Source organism: Phyllostomus discolor, chromosome 5 (genome assembly GCF_004126475.2).
Source record: "Phyllostomus discolor isolate MPI-MPIP mPhyDis1 chromosome 5, mPhyDis1.pri.v3, whole genome shotgun sequence".
NCBI classification, from domain to species: domain Eukaryota; kingdom Metazoa; phylum Chordata; class Mammalia; order Chiroptera; family Phyllostomidae; genus Phyllostomus; species Phyllostomus discolor.
In genome coordinates this window covers 152077755-152095285 of record NC_040907.2, presented here as the reverse complement: position 1 = coordinate 152095285, position 17531 = coordinate 152077755, and the positions used below count along the sequence as shown (strand labels likewise).

At 39.8% G+C, this 17531-nt stretch overlaps 1 pseudogene; it reads right to left on the bottom strand.

Annotated features, from left to right (window-relative positions):
• Positions 1–13134: 13134 nt before the first annotated feature.
• On the bottom strand, positions 13135–15117 carry LOC118500886 (annotated as a pseudogene).
• Positions 15118–17531: the final 2414 nt, after the last annotated feature.

Here is a 17531-nt window from a genome sequence, read left to right as displayed (position 1 = left end):
TCATTGCTTTTGTTCTAGATGGTAGTTCTCAAACTTTGGTGTGCATTTGCATCATCTGGCAGCTTGTTAAACCCCTGATCAACCACCTCTATCCCTAGGTGGTTCTGGGATGGGGCCTGAGTCCATGGACTCTGCCAAGCTCTCCCGGTGATTCTGATGCATACCAAAGTTTAAAGACCTGTGATCTAATGAAAAGAAATTGGCTAAAATCAACAGCGACTATGACCATGTGGCAGCATTGGGTTCAGCAGGACTATGCTGGGAGTTGCCTTCTGGAAAGTACTCTGAGAGATTGGTCTCTGGAGATGACCCTGCTGCTGGAAGTGGCTTCTGGGACTGTTGTTACCTCCAGGAGAATCCTAGAGACAGCTGACTCCACCTCTAACAGGAACAGCTGCCGGAGAACTGGTCCTGAGCTCTTGAGGGAACTCTTTCTAAGGGATGTGCTGTAAATGCCATTAAGAGTTATTGCTGGAGGCATTGACCCAAGGAGCAGTGCTCCTACTCCAGATCTCCTGAATCAGGATCTGCATTTTACATGGAGATCACATGGAAGGTTATCAGCGGGAGGGGGAGAGGAGAGAATGGGGAAAGAGGTACAGGGAATAAGAAACATAAATGGTAGAAGTACAAAATAGACAATGAGAGGCTAATAATAGTATAGGAAATGGAGAAGCCAACAAACTTACATGTGTGACCTATGGACATGAACTAAGTGGGCAGAATGCTGGAGGGAGGGGGGTGAAGGATGAAGGGAAATAAAGGAGAAAAAAATGGGATAACCATAATAGCATAATCAATCAAATATAATTTTAAAAAGGATCTACATTTTAAATAAGCTTCACAGATTTTTCTGTGTAGGCTAACACCGACAGAAGGTTGAGGCACCAGTGTCCCCTTTGCCATCGGGGGTGGAGAGGTGTTTTTGTTTTGGTTTGTCACAGCCCCTTTTCTGGCAATCTGGCCAAGCTGGAGGCCCAGACATTCTGCATGGAACCTCACACTGATTTCTCAGACCTTAGATGGTCATCAGCTGTCAAAGACCAGGTGGAGGGCGTAACCTGAAAAGGACTTCTGCAAATCGCAGCATAACTTTCCTTGAGGTATTAGGTGTGATGCAACTGGAGTGGGCATCTGGTTTTCAGGTTGTCTGGCTGAAATCATTTTCTTCTGAGAGAAATCTTAATTGTGGTTGGTGGGCCCTGCCTGGATCCCTCCTGTAGGGTCCTGCAGGCGACAAGGCTGTCCTGGCACACTTGGCTCAGGTGAGTGAAGCATTTTGTCGGTGACATCTACTCTTCTTATCTGTCAAACAAAGATAGGTGAGTAGGGACTTGGTTGCCGTGGGGGATGTTACCACCTTGGTTCTCCCATCAAACTGTCAGGCTTTGTAACTTGAAGAAATGAAGGGTGGAGCAGGAGAGGGACAGTTTCTAACGAGCTGTCAGCAGGGCCCCACCACCAGCTGGAAACCGCCCTCTTTGTCGGCCTGCCTCAGCCCCGACTTTGTTCCCGTGCTATTAGGGTAAAATCCTTGAGTTTCTCTCAGAGACAGAGAAGTGGCCTGGGGCTGAGAGGCACAGAATCATAAGTAATTTCTCTCATTATACACTTCAGTGCTTAATCGCCATTTCAAAGAGGAAGAGCCATCACAGCAGACTTTGAGAATTTTGCCCTGGAAAGGACTCACATCCCTCATACTACAGCTTAGTCAGTGTGCTTTTCTTAATTGCTTAAAGTGGGGAAGGCCTCACTCTCAGCAATGCTGAGGTGCAGGTGGCCCTCTGTCCCAGGTGACTTTTAGGGGTGGAACAAGAGATAATTTACAAAGTGCTAATGTAGAGATCCTTCTGGAGGTGGGATCTGCTTGCATGGGTGAGTTATCAGAGGAACCAGGGAGGCTGCTGGAGTTGATGCCAAATATAACACTAGATGGAAGGGGATCTGGAGACGTCAGAGCAGCACAATTCCAGCAACCCTGGAACGGAGAAGTGACAGGCTTACTAATGAAAACCCTGGGTGCCCTAGCAGTTTTTGTTTTGTGTAGGTATTATAGATTTGTTTTATTTTTGCCAGCCACTATACTATTTTAATTATGCATTTAAGATTATAATATTAAAATAATAATTAGTTTAAATAGTCCATAATCCAGGATTACAGATGGTATGACAGTCAACAACCCTGGAATGTATTTTGGATAGTTACCCAGGTAGTGTGTGGATACATTCTTGCTGTAAAATATTTAGAAGTTTACATAGCAAAAAAGTTCTTTTCCCTCCCATTTCTTTTCCCAGTAGTTACCATTGTCAACAATTTGGTGAGTACCTTTTAGTCATCTAATCTATAAATTGCCCTGGCCTGTGTGGCTCAGTTGGTTGGAGCATCGTCTCATAACCAAAAGATTGTAGGTTCAATTCCTGATCAGAACACATACCTAGGTTGCAGGTTTGATCCCTGGTCTTGACATTTACGGGAGGCAACCTATTGATGCTTCTCTCTCTTCCTTCTTGTCTCCCTTCTTCTCCCTGTAAAAGCAATGAAAAAACAATGTCCTCAGCTGAGGATAAAAAATAAAAGTAAACATATACATATATACTTATCTTTTCACATAAATGAGATTATATATCACATATTGTTATGTAACTTTTAAAAAACTTAATAGTATCCATATACCTTGAAGATAGTTTCATGGCAGTAGATGTGTCTTCCTCATTCATTTCAACATTAGCACGGTTTTTTCTTTTTTATTACTTTTAATATACTTTATTGATTATGCTATTGCAGTTGTCCCATCCCTCCCTTTATTCCCCTCCACCCTACACACCCCCTCCCACCTGCATTTCCCCCTTTAGTTCATGTCCATGGGTGATACATATAAGTTCTTTGGCTTCTACATTTCCTATACTATTCTTTTTTTTTTTAAGTTAACTTTTTAAAAAGATTTTATTTATTTATTTTTAGAGAGGGAAGGGAGGCAGAGAGAGAGAGAAACATCAATGTGCAGTTGTTGGGGGTCATGGCCTGCAACCCAGGCATGTACCCTGACTGGGAATTGAACCTGCGACACTTTGGTTCGCAGCCTGCACCCAATCCACTGAGCTACGCCTGCCAGGGCTTACATTTCCTATACTATTCTAAACCTCCCCAGTCTATTTTTCTCCTTACAATTTATGCTACTTATTCTCTGTACCTTTTCCCTCTCTGTCCCCCTTCCACTTCCCCACTGATAACCCTCCATGTGATCTCCATTTCTGTGATCCTGTTCCTGTTCTAGTTCTTTGCTTAGATTTTTTTTGTTTGTTTTAGGTTTGGTTGTCAATAGCTGTGAGTTTGTTGTCATTTTACTGTTCATAGTTTTGATCTTCTTTTTCTTAGATAAGTCCCTTTAACACTTCATATAATAAGGGCTTGGTGATGGTGAACTCCTTTAACTTGACCTTATCTGAAAAGCACTTTATTTGCCCTTCTATTATAAATGATAGCTTTGCTAGCTAGAGTAACCTTGGATGTACGTCCTTGTCTTTCATGACTTGGAATACTTCTTTCTAGCCCCTTCTTGCCTGCAAGGTTTCTTTTGAGAAGTCAGCTGATAGTCTTATGGGAACTCCTTTGTAGGTAACTGTCTTCTTTTCTCTTGCTGCTTTAAGATTCTCTCCTTATCTTTAATTTTGGGAAATGTAATTATGACGTGCCTTGGTGTGTTCCTCCTTGGGTGCAGCTTCTTTGGGACTCTCTGAGCTTCCCTGGACTCCCTGAAAGTCTATTTCCTTTGCCAGATTGGGGAAGTTCTCCTTCATTATTTTTTCAAATAAGTTTTCAATTTCTTGGTCTTCCTCTTCTCCTTCTGGAACCCCTATGTTTTGGATGTTGGAACATTTAAAGATGTCCTGGAGGTTCCTAAGCCTCTCTCATTTTCTTAAATTCTTGTTTGTTCATTGTGTTCTTTCTGGTTGGATGTTTCTTTCTTCCTTCGGCTCCAAACCATTGATTTGAGTCCTGGTTTCCTTCCCATCACTGTTGCTTCTCTGTACATTTTCTTTACTCATATAATGTAAGCTTCATTGCGGCCTGGGTCTTTTTTATGCTGTTGAAGTACCTACCCAGAGAGTTCCTGGAGCAACCTGATAACCAGTGTTTTGAACTGTGCATCTGATAGATTGGCTATCTCTTTGTTGCTTAGTTGTATTTTTTTCTGGAGCTTTGATCTGTTCTTTCATTTGGACCATTTTCTGTTGTTGTTGTCTTGGCATGCCTGTTATGAATAAGGGGTGGAGCCTTAGGTATTCACTAGGGCAGGGCAACCCATTGCTGTGTTGTGTGATGCTGTATGTGGGAGAGGGGTCCAAGAGGGAAAAGTGGTGCTTGCTACACTCTCTGCCAGTTTTCAGTCACTTCCCTGCTACCCACAATCAAATTGGACCCTTCTGGTGCTGATTCCTGGTGGATGGGTTTGTGTACATTCTAGGACCCTATGGGTCTCTCCAATGAACTCTCCTGTGAGGCTGGGGGTTTCTCCTGCTGCCACCTCAACCCCTCACAGGTGTTTTCAGTCAGAGGCTTTGAAGCTTTATTTCCCTGTGCTGGAACCCTGCATTGTGCAGTCTGTCTCACTCCCCAGTTGTTCCTCCCTGTTCATCTACAGGCAAATGTGGGACTGCCCAGTCCTCCAGCTGCTGCCTTGCTGTGAGTCCTCTCCACCCAGCTGCCCATCTCTGCCCCTCCTACTGGTCTGGATGAATGTTTCTTCTTTAATTCCTTGGTTGTTGGACTTCCATACAGTTCAATTTTCTGGCAGTTCTGGGTTTTTGTTTTTAAATTTGTTGTTGTCCTTCTTTTGGTTGTATAAGGAGGCACAGTATGTTTACCTATGCCTCCATCTTGGCCAGAAGTAAACATTAGCGCAGTATTGAATTATATGGATGTGTCCTATTAATGGAATTACTCACTAATTGGTAAATGTGAAAATTGCTTCCAATATGTTTGCTATTACAAATAATGCTGCAATGAGCCTCGGTGCACATACATCTGTGTACACATATTCTTGTAGGACAGATTCCTGGACACAGGACTGCAAGACCAAGGGCAAAGTTCAGGCTGTTTTTTTAATTTCATTACCATTTCTACATTTGTTTATTGCACCATATGCCTAACTCTTTTCATTTCTCAATTCATCTCTTTCAATGGTTCTCAACCCCAGCAGTACGTTAGATTCACCTGAGGAACTTAAAAAAAAATTACATATGCTCAAGCTGCACCCCACACCCCCTAAACCATACTTTTTGAGAAAGGGCTCAGGCTTTGGATTGCCAGAAAGAAATCTGAAAATTCTAATGTGCAGCAAAGATCCAGAATCATTGATCTATACATTAAATAAAACAGACCAGAACTGTAGAGCATTTTAGGATACTACAACAATTATAGAAGCTGGGTCAGTCAGTCACTGGTTGTCTACTCTGAAAACAGCTTGAGTATATCAAGTTGTGCAGGCAAAAAAAATGTGGCATTTAATAGTTGTATAGCATTTTTATCTTTTGAAAGTGATTTCCTCTTTACTTTTAATCTCAGGTTGTCTTCAATTCAAAGCTGTGAGCAAGTTGGACCTTATCTCTTTTACTGTCTCAGAAGCTGATGGGGGTAAAAATGATGCTTCTTAATTTTAATGTGCTTAGGAAATATCTGGGATCTTCTTAAAATGCAAAAGCCAACTTAGTAGGCCTAGGGTGGGGCCTGAGATTCTGTACTTCTAACAAGCATGTAGGTGATGCTGTTGTGACCGATCTGAGGACCATGCTTTGAATAGTAAGCACCTATGTGAAAGGCAGTGAGGTAAATACAAGGAAGAGCCCAATCCAGTGGAAGAAACTGGGTGTCATAGGAGTGCATTCTGAATATGGCACTAAAAGGATTCTAAGCCTACTGGCTGTCATACCATCTATAATTCTGGAGCTTGCCCGATACTGTTTCTTGTCTCAGACTATAACCTTGCCTTTTGAGGAAACCTGACGAGGTTCATGGGTCCTTTAGTGCTCATTCCACTGCCTTTCATGCCTACATTATAGACAATGCCTAAGTTATAGACCAATCCTCCCACAGCGAACTGGAGGACCCAACTCTGCACTTGACTTGTCTCTGTCCATTATTTACTCTTTTGGGTCAGTGATCTTCCAGAGGGGACTTTGCAGCCCAGCACTGGCTTTCATGTCCATCAGACATGAAGGAGACACTGTAAGTCTCTTGGTGATTTCTACTCAACCTCTATGACAGGGCTGTCCTCTTTGGACAGTGCCTATCCTCAGTTTTCCTCTCAGCCTTTAGAAATTCTTGTCTTATGTAGGATAAGCATAATAAACATAAATGTTTCTGATTTTACCTTCTCTTGATACTTGTTTCTCTTGATACTTGTTTCTTTACTTAATACAACTCTGTTACTCTTAATTTCTTACTTGCTTCATGTTTCTCAGCTGAATCACAAAAATAAAAATATTTGTATCTTATTAATGGAAATCAGACTTTAAAAAAATAATGTTTTTATCTTTCAGAACAAAAGAGCTAGAAGCAATAATAAAATAATAAAGGAATTATTTTTAATGGGCCATTTTCTCTTGAAAACATTGGCTGCCAAATGGCTTCCAGAAATTGAAGATGAATATGTGCAAGCTAGAGGAACCAAGAGGTACCGCTGGGATAGGAATTAGAGGCGGGATGCCATCCATGCTGGAGGGAACATTCTGAGGGGGAAAGAACTGGCCTCAACTATATTCATTCCCCCCATTATGTACTTTCATGTGTCTTTTCCATACAGGTATATAGCACTTACCATGGCTATAATTTTAGTAATTTTGTTTATTCAATGCTGTTATCATCTTCCCCATTAAGTTAGAGAAATCATGAGGATAAGGACTTTGTCTTTTTGTTCACCATGTTATCCTGAACAGCCAGTGCAATGCCTGGCACATAGATTGTCAATAAGTATTAATCAAATGAATAAATAAAGCATGGAGAAAAAGAAACACTGGTATTATGTTATGAGATGAGCTTAAACTAAGGCTAATACTAAAATTAAAACTAAAACTATGCCCTGGCTGGTGTGGCTCAGTGGTTGAGTGCTGGTCTGTGAATCAAAGGGTCGCCGGTTTTAACTTCCAGTCTAGGGCACATGCCTGGGTTGCAGGCCAGGTCCCCAGTAGGGGGCACGTGAGAGGCAACCACATAGTGATGTTTCTCTCTCTCTCTTTCTCCCTCCCTTCCTCTCTCTAAAATATAAATAAATAAAATCTTAAAAATAATGAATTAATTTAGAAAACCCTAAAACTAAAAAAAACAACTCTCAAGAAGTCTACAAAGCTTAGCTTACAGAAGAAATATTCCTGATTGGAAAAGGAATATTCCTGGTTGGAGATCCATTGCTTTAGTCATGTGGAAGATTAAAACTAATACACAATATTTTACCCCTTTCAATATTTTTGACATTGTTTTGTAATTCCCTGTAAGGCCTTATGTTTCTTCCACTTCTAGAGCAGGATGTTTCTCTGTTCAAAACTTGGATCTGTTGTATGGAAATTAATGTGATGTCAGAAAGCAAATACCATTGACTTTATCACAGGAACAAGGACCTCCAGTGGTCTTTTTAAACACAATTAATGAACTGGTAATAATGTTTTAAAAATATGCTGTACCTCAAAAGGGAAGTTGTGGTGTTGATTTCCAGGTGTGATTTAATAGGAAATATTCTGAGCTGTCTGGAATAAAAGCAAAATATAAAAACAGTAAAATTGCATTCATTCTTTCATTCAGCAATTTTTTGTCACACCAGAGGCAACATGGCACAGTGGAGCAGAGACTGCCGTTGTCTAGATGTGCTGTCCTGGGCAAGTTGCTCAGTTGCTTTTGCCTCAATTGCCTCCTCTGTTTAGTGGGATAATAAAGCCACGTACTTCAGTTGTTATTATAATTTGAATGATTTAGTGTTTGTAAAGCACTTGGAATGGTTCCTGGCATATAAGTACTATATACATGGTTTTAAACAAACAAACTCCAATAAATGTGGTAGGCAGGTATTAAATATCAACAGGCTCCCAGGAAAGTAGTGAACTACTTAACACTTACTGTGCATCAAGTGCTAATATTCAGGCACTTATACATCTATTTTTATGAAAATGCTGGTGGAAATATCATCCTCATTCATTCCTTCCTTCAGCCAATATTTATTGTATAGTAGATGTCAGGAGCTGTTTTAGGTCCTGGGTTATAGCATCTTGCAATTTATATTTTACAAAATCACTATTTTATTATCAAACAATTTTCAAAAGCCCCCAGTTTCGAGATCTGCTCTAAACTGTAGCACACCATTTTATTTATCAAAATAATAGTTTTTCATAACATCTGAAGTTTTTTTACAGTGCTTTGAAGAACTAGTTTCCCCCTCTGTTCTACTTATTATTGTTATAAACTATCTTAATTTTGTATTCTTATAGTCTCTTTCAAATCTGTTATTTTTCAATAAAAACTTGATTTTTTAGGTTATAAATAACACATTTATTGAAAAGTATGTCAGTGTTTAATATGTTTCTATTAAAGCAATACTACAATACATAGCTGTATACCTCTATACCTATTCCTGAAAACTCATATAAATTTCTTTAAAATAAGTCACTAGAGGAGAAACAGATGGGTAAAATAGTATCTGCATTTTAATTTTGACTGATATCACCAAAATGCACTCTGAAAAGGTTTTATCTATTGACACTCTCACCAACAGTGTATGGAAGTACCTTTTCCCCTGTACTCTCAACACTATTTTATCAATATTTTAAGTTTTTGTCAGTCTGATGTGCAAAAATGGATAAATTGGTATGGTTTCAATTTAATAATGAGGATGACTTTTCGTATGTTTATTCACCATTTATATTTCTTTCCAGATTGATTTCTTCATAGCCTTAGATCATTTCTCTATTAATACAATGAAGCTCTGAATATGTAATAGAAGTATCTGATAAGCATGCTATAAATATTTTTCCAAGTCATCATATTTTTATTTATGGTGTCTATCACCATACAAAGTCAATTTTTTTCTTTATGGCTGTTGAGATTGTGTCATGATTGGGAAAGTCTATTCTACCCTAATACTGTTTCAAAAATCCCCTTTATTTTATCTATTTTGTATGTAGTTTAAAAAATTTAAATCTTAAATTCATCTAGAGTTTATTTTTGTGCTTGATGCAAAAGGGAAAAACAAAATGTTTTAATCACAAATTTGACATTACTGACAATCACAACATTAGATAAAGATCTGTGCTTGAAAAGGTACACACATTGGCAGTTGAATATGGTCCTCTGGGACAGTTTCCTTCCATATACCAGCTTCAGTCCTCACACATACCAGCTGAATAAAAATACTACTGTTACTGCAATAATGACTAAAAATAGTCCTTATCTTCAGTAATTAACAAAAGTCAGATATTTTGAAAATCAAATAATTGGCGAGTGAGTTTATATTTTAATGTGATAGTTTCCTTCATATAAATGTTTCATTATATGCTAGACATAAATGACTCATTGAAAGCTCTTTATAGAAGGACCTTATTTTCCGGCATATATTCCCAGGTTTATAGAAAATGGCTGATTCACAGGTTAGAGAGATTAGGGCAGAACCTCTATGAGAGGAGAAAGAATTTAAAATAGAGTAGAAATCTTTGATTACCTTGTTCCACACATCCCTAGCTACAGAGTGAAAGTCCTGTATCTTTTTTCCTGTTTGTGCCCAATCACTAAAGAAGTGCTTTGGAAACAATGATGTGGAAGATAGTTATTAAGAATTAATTCTGATGATAGCTACTCTGACAGGTGCGAGGTGGTATCTCATTGAAGTGCTGGTGAGAACGTGGAGACAGGGGAACCCTTCTGCACTGCTGGTGGAAATGCGGACTGGTGCAGCCACTGTGGAAAGCAGTATGGAGTTACCGCAAAAAATCAAAAATAGAACTGCCTTATGATCCAGTGATTCCACTTCTGGTAATTTATCCAAAGAAACTGGAAACAATAATTTGAAAGAACATATGTACCCCTATGTTCATTGCAGTGTTATTTACAATCACCAAACTTTGGAAGCAGCCCATGTCCCATCAGTAGATGAGTGGATAGAACAGCTATGGTACATTTACACAACAGAATACTACTACATGGCTGTAAGAAAGAAGAAAATTTTACCCTTTGTCACATGAGAACCTTATGTTTAGTGAAATAAATCAGTCAGAGAAAGACAAATACCATATGATTTCACTCATATGTGGAATCAAATGAACACACTGAACTAACAAGCAAAATAGAGACAGACAGATGGGGAGCAGGGTGACAGCTCTGGGGGGTATATTGAGGGGATAGAGGGATTGAGCAAAAAAGAAAAAGAACTCATGGACATGGACAACAATGTGGTAATTGTTGCGGGGGAAGTTGTTGGGGGAGATAGAAGAGGGTATAATGGGGAAAACGGTAATGGAAATAAAATACAGTAAAAACAAACTATTAAAAAAGAATTAATTCTGGATGAAAATGTTCTAGAGATCTGGTGAACAACAATGTTCATAAAGTTAACACCACTATACTATACACTTTACAATGGTTATAATGGCAAATTTTATATTTTTTATTATAATTAAATTTAAAAAGTTAATTTTGCATGGGAGTTTATGATTTAATCAATCAACAAATATTTGGGTACCTGTATGAAAAATCTTGTTGCAGTGGAGGATATCAGGAAGTATAATTGATGGTTTCAGTTCTCAAGGAACAATCAAGTTGGAGGGAGAAGTTAAGTACACATAGAAATGAACAATCTCAAGCCATATAATGATACTGAATGAAGAGAAGAAACAAAGTTTTATAGTTTAGAGAAGGCAGGCATCTCTTTGAACTATAGTGATAGAAATATGTTAGGTACTTAAATAGCTTTTAAAGCATTTTAATACATATTTTCCAAATTGACCCCCTTACTAGATCTAGGAGTCATTATCTATGTTTAACAGATGAGGAAACAAAGGCTCAGAGGTTGTAATTTTTCCAAGTTCACAACGCAAAGCTGGGAACTAGACTCAGCATCTTCCAGCTCTTATTCTTGGTGGGATTTATTTAAGTTGGCACTGAAGTTTTGCTGCCAAAAAACATTTTGAGGGTTAGAGCAGAATCCAAACGTACCAGGGATACTGTGGTTATGTATTTTCTAGAATTAGGATTATTCTCTCCTCTCTGTCATCCTGCCCAAGAGCTTCATGTAACTTTTAGGACAAAGGAACAGATCTGTCCTTGCTACTTACTGGACAGAGAAATCATACTCCAAGAAAATGAGGACTAGTTAGCACATTAGGCTTTACTCTCCCCTCTACATACACACAGCCATTCAGCCAACTGCAATCTCATGAGACATCCCTACCCTCATGTGGGACACCATTCTTTAAGGTCACAATGCATGTGGTATTGCAAAGATAGATCTGATTCGACTCAGGTGTGACATAGAGGAAAACTAACAGCACAATCAAGTCAGTGAATTATATTTACAAGTAGTTATCAGGGCTTAGACCATGAGTTACACACATTTTAAAACCACATCCTGCTAGTTCAGTAGATTGACTTTTACCCAGAAAGCACAGGAGCATTAGGTCTGTTCATACAATAACCCTATCTGATCGTCAAGCTACTGGGGTCAAGCTACTGTTTATCTTTGCCAGACAGAACCCATATCCTGAGCAGAGGACCTAAAACCTTCTGCATTTTCCACCAGTTACTTCAAGGGTATACAGTCTCTTAAGTTTTTTCTATGTAATCATTGAAACAGTAAGATATACATTTTTTTTTAAGGTATTGGGTAAAGGTAAACATATGGACAGAGTGGTCAAGAACTTTGCTTTTATTTTACTTCTCATGAGCACTCAATATAGGGTGGGGAAAAAGTAGGCTTACAATTGTGAGTACATAAAACAGTTTATTCTTGTACTATTAATTATTGTATTATTTTCCATATGAACACTGTAAACCTCCTTTTGCCCTACCCTGTTTTGCAAAAGAAGGGCAGTGCTGCCCTCTACTGTTAGATATTGAAATGTTAACAATACTTCTATTTCCCTGCTATGTGGAATAGATTAAGTTTTAGTCTCTAATAAATGTGTTCTTGGCAAACACGTTGAATTTATTTACTTCACTATCTCCTCATCTACTCTAATCTTCTGCCAAAGTGTAGGATTTTAGAACATGACTCAATTTAAAAAAGGACATCACAACTTGGGGGAAAATGCTTAACACATTGTTCTAGAAGTAAGAGGCTGTATTTGTGACTCATTTAGGGAGAAACAGATCAAGGAGAGTTAATTTTCTTCTGACTTTAAGGTCTGTAGTCTTGCAGTTGTCCTATCATTTGAATGTCTTCATTTGCTTTTTGTTAAATGATTCTAGTTCCTTTGTATTTCCATTGTACATAAGGAAAGTCACCTGGGGTTGTAGAGAAAGTAGAGAAATAGTGTTTCTAAAACACTTTCCACTCTTTTAAAAAAGATAATATAGAAATACAAAGAGCTATTGTTGGCATTGCTTTATTTAACTTAATTATGAAATATATTGTCTTGTTACCTTTAAATTGCTTTGAAATTTTTACAGATCAGTACAACAATTTCTTGGAGAACTCTAAATATTTTTTTTAAATTGTGTTTTCTGATTTCTTTTTCATTTTTTAAAAATTCAGGGTATATCCCTGCAAGAGGTCAGAGCAGGAAGATTGCAAAGAGAATTAGCCTTATCATTATCCTACAAATACCCAGGGACTAAAGTATATCTCTATGGCAGTAACAATTTCTACAACTGTGTTAAAAGCCCATGTGTATTCAACACTAAGCAAAAATCTTTTGTCCTGCCCTGGCTGGTGTAGCTCAGGGGATTGAGCACTGGCCTGCGATCCAGAGGGTTACCAGCTCGATTCCCAGTCAGGGCACACACCTGGGTTGCAGGCCAGGTTCCCAGAAGGGGGCATGCAAGAGGTAACCACACACTGATATTTCTCTCCCTCTCTTTCTCCCTCCCTTACCCTCTCTCTAATAAATAAATAAATAAATAAATAAATAAAATCGTTAAAAAAAAAGAAAAATCGTTTGTCTCAATTTACAGGCAAGAATACCAAAACTCAGACACATATGTACTCACAGTTTCAAAAACTAGTAAGAGGCAAAACTAGAGTATGATTGGAGGTACAAAGTACATGTATTGTTCTGCTATGCAGCTCATCATTTAATAAACAAAGTCGATACATCTCCAAGGCAAGTGCTGGCAAACAACATCTGTGGTGATGATGATGATGATGGTGGTGGTGGTGACAGCTAATATACTGAGTGTTTACTAAGTATTCAATACAATTCAAAGCATTCTGCATTAAATTACTTAATCCTCACACTTTGCATTTAATCCTCACAGCAACACCATGAGGTAGAACTATAATTATCCCCATGTTACAGATGAAGAAACTGAGGCATACAGAGGAAATCTAGTTTCAGAGGCCATGCTTTTAACCATTATGCTACTGCTTTTTAAGTAACTATATAAAACAACAATTTCTAAATGGTACCCTGGAACTTAATAACATTCAACAAGTAGATAAAGATATCAATAGTTGTCATCCTGTTGATATCTCTGTTACACAAAAGTCTCAAGAGCTTTTAAAAAATGTTCTGATGTGGGTGCCCAGTTCAGGAATTAACATTAGACCCTATCACCCCAGGCTTTAAGGGACATGCCCTTGTATGAGATAGGAAGCAGCAAGAGACCCTCACTTGGTCCAATCCATGTGTACAGGTTGGGCAAGCAGTGGAAGAGAAGAGGGTATAGTTCCACTAAAACACACCCAGGAAACACAAAAAACACCTAGGAAACAAGCCAGTTAATTGGATTGATAAGCAATCTCTTTCCTTAGCAAGAGTCACTCAATTCCCTGAGAGAACCGTACCAACTTAGGGGCTCTATGCTTATCTTATCACTCTGTTTAGCCACACAGTGACTCTGGAACAGATCTCTTCTTACAGGGTGGTTGTTTTTTTTCTAGATCCTGCCTCAGGTTTATTTGTACAGATAGCACAGGACGATGTCAGCCCCACACAGACAGCAGCCCAGGGGTCACACCAGTTTTTCCATATTCATATCAGCAGAGGCCTCTATTCTGAAGCCTTCGTGGGCCTGGACACCTTTAGGAACCTCTGCTAGAGCCTGAGCCCAAGCTGCAGCCACAGCCTGGGTCTTGGTTTGAGCCTTGGTCTTCGATTTTGGTCCGCACAGCCTGAGACCCTTGGCAATCCAGGCATAAGCACCTTTTCTAAGCTTGGGGTGAGCAACGTAGGCAAGTAGATTGGGTTTGTGGCTGTCACCTTTGGGATCTTGGGCTTGACCTCCTTGGGCTTGACAAGGGCCTTGACAGCCTTAGCACATGCATTCATGGCATTCATGGTGTTGGCTTGCATCTTCTTCAGGTCCTTCTTGTTGTACTTCTTGTTGAAGCACATGTTCTTCAGGAACTTGGGATCTACCCCCTTAAGAGATTCATATGTTATTGAGTTTCTTGATGTTGTTTCTGTGCCATTTTGGGGACTAGCTATGCGTGGCGTGGTTCTTGGACTTGGCCATATTTGCACCAAAGCCTGCGGCACTTGAGGCACCTGGGACCGGAAGCTACAACTTTGGTTTTTAAGGAAACATTTGTACAGCACACAGCTCAGCTGCTAACTAATACTCTCATTAGTGACAGCATACACCCAAAACTACTCATTTCAAACCACTTTGCAATTGAATGCAAAGTGTGAAAAAACGCCTCCCTCCCCTGACTTGTTCTTAAATTTAGATTGTCTGGGTATCAAGGGCAAGACTGAATAAAATAAGCAGGTGTGGGTTTGCTTAGAGTGCAGTGCCCACTGCTGCCCTGGCCTGGCCTACCTCTCATGCCATGGAGTGGAGCTGCTCAGTCCTAAACACTTCAGATTTCCAAGAGAGTTATATTCTGAAGAGATTCATTCCAGATGAAGGTGTTCCCACCCAGTTCCTCCATTTCAAATCTTTTGAAAGAATGGAGGGGGGAAAAAAGGCAAAGAGGTGACAGTAGGGAGGACTCTTAAATGCTTAAACAGATAGTAACAGCAAAGTCAGGCGGCAAGGAGAATATCAGCCTATCTTGCTTTTGACCCTTATTGCCCTTTTCCTGGACACTCGTTTCACTCGGCTGCCCACTTGTCTGGGCAGCATTGGCCTCCCAGGAGCCTTTTGCTTGAATTATCCTTTCAGCGGAGAGCCAGTATTGCATCAATTCTAAGTCAAAGTGTTAAAATTAGCAATGGCCTGGGAAGCATTTTGTTTATTTCAAGACTGGCATTTTGCTTGGAGAGACAATCTACAGGGCTCAAAGTGGAATAGTACTGAACTTAAAGTAATCTCCAAGGAAACAGCTTAAGTGCCCATCAGTAAATGAGTGGATAAAACATCTGTGGTACATTTACACAATGGCAAACTATTCAGCTGTTTAAAAGAAAAAAAGGAAATCTTATCTTTGGCTGGACCTGGAGATTATTACGCTAAGTGAAATAAGCCAGTCAGAGAAAGACAAATACCATAGGATCTTATTTATAAGTGGAAGATAATGAACAAAATAAACTGATGGAAACAGAAACACAGTCATGGACACATGGACAGATTGACAGCTGTCAGAGAGGAGAGGGATTGGGGGACTGGATGAAAGAAGGTGAAAGGATTAAGCAAAAACCTTGTGTGTGTGTGTGTGGACAGCAGAGTGTGGTGATAGCACAGGGAAAGGAGGGTGAGGGGTAAGTGGAGGTGGGCAAGTGGGGGTGGAAATGGAAGACTTTGCTTGGGGTGGTGGGCGCATGATGGGGTGTGCAGATGATGCTTTGTTGAGTTGTACACTTGAAACTTCTACCCCAATAAATTAAAAAGAAAAAAGAAAAGGGAAAAATAAAGGTGTATTGAGAAAGGGAAAAAAGTAATCTCTAAGAACCTCATATTCCCAAGGAATAAAGTTTGGGACTTGGATCCCACATATGTTGTCTCCCTCTGCCTAAAATTCAGAACAGATATCATGGACATATTAGGAAAACTGCATGCATATGGCACTTTCTTTGTCCCTATCAGCCCTCACTTGGTTATGGAGCTGCTTAGGTTGTCAGTAAGTATTTATTTGGATTTAACTAGGTTGATCATGTTTGGCTAACCTAGGGTTGTTTTTACCCCAGGGAATGACGTAGGGAGTGACCATGATACTGCTGGCCAACGCTGTGATGATGCTACCTCTAAATCAAACTCTGGGGAGGCTGGGCTTTAGAACACCCCTCTCAGCAGTTGCCCTCTGCCTGTGCTTTTGAAAGCACCACAAGTTCATTGTCATTTCACCTTTAAACTTGCAATCTTAGAGGGAAGTGTTGTTAATGAAACACTGTGGTTAGTTACCTTTAAAACCAGAGGCAACATTTCCAAAAAAATACAGGCAGTCAAAGGTTGGTAGGTGTTGCACAAAGTTCTTTTGGCTCGTGTTCATTACTTTGAACCGAAAACTCGTTTTACCCAAGGAACAGAGGCTGAGGTATTGTTTTCTTCTGACACACCAGAATTGGCTCGTCCTCCCACCACTTACTGGATGCTCACTAAGTGCAAGAGGAAGAATTACGCAGGGTGAGATCTCTAGCCAACAGAAGCTTACCATCTACAAGAGGTGTGGCAGATGAGCAATGATAACAACTAACATTTCAGGAGTGCTTACTAGATGCAACAAAACACTTTATATGTATTAACTCACATAATCCCCACAACCCCGAGGAAAATACATTATGTACTTTACAAAACAGGAACAAAGAGATCAAGTAATTTGCCTAACCCTACCCAGATTAGTAAATGGCAGAGCCAGAGTGTAAATTAGAGTATAGGTTCTTAATTAGGTCATTTTCTAAAATGGTAATATTACTAATAAGGTATAGAAACGAAGGAAAGAGAGACAGATTTTGACCAGAGTGAGGGCTAAGGGAACATTTTACTCTGGGTCTTGAAGGTCACGAGGGCAGGGGGTGGGGGGAGACTGGGAGGGAAGGAATATTCAGGAGGAAGTAACAGCCAGACTGAAAAACAAAAAAACAAAACAAAAAAAAAACAACACGCAGTCTGGGTACCAGCCAGCTGAGGGCGGCAATATCTGGTTGAGTGCGTGCGTGGGAGGGAAGATAGCTGGAGAGGTTAGGCCAGAAGATCCTTGAGGACCAGACATTCTCCGTAAGGAAAAGGAGAGCAACAATCTCAAACTGTAAAAGCGGCAGAAAGGAATTCCTGATCTCTCCCTCACTTTTAGTAAGATGTCCTCTGAGGCCAGTCCACCCACATTTCCCTCGGAGGCTGAGGGCCATGGTCAAGGTCGCCCGCATGGTTTCTGGAGCTGCACGTCCTGGCCCGACGATTAGCTTACTGAGCGCAGACCTGGGAACTTGGCTGCCGGCCCACTACGTGCCAGGAACGTG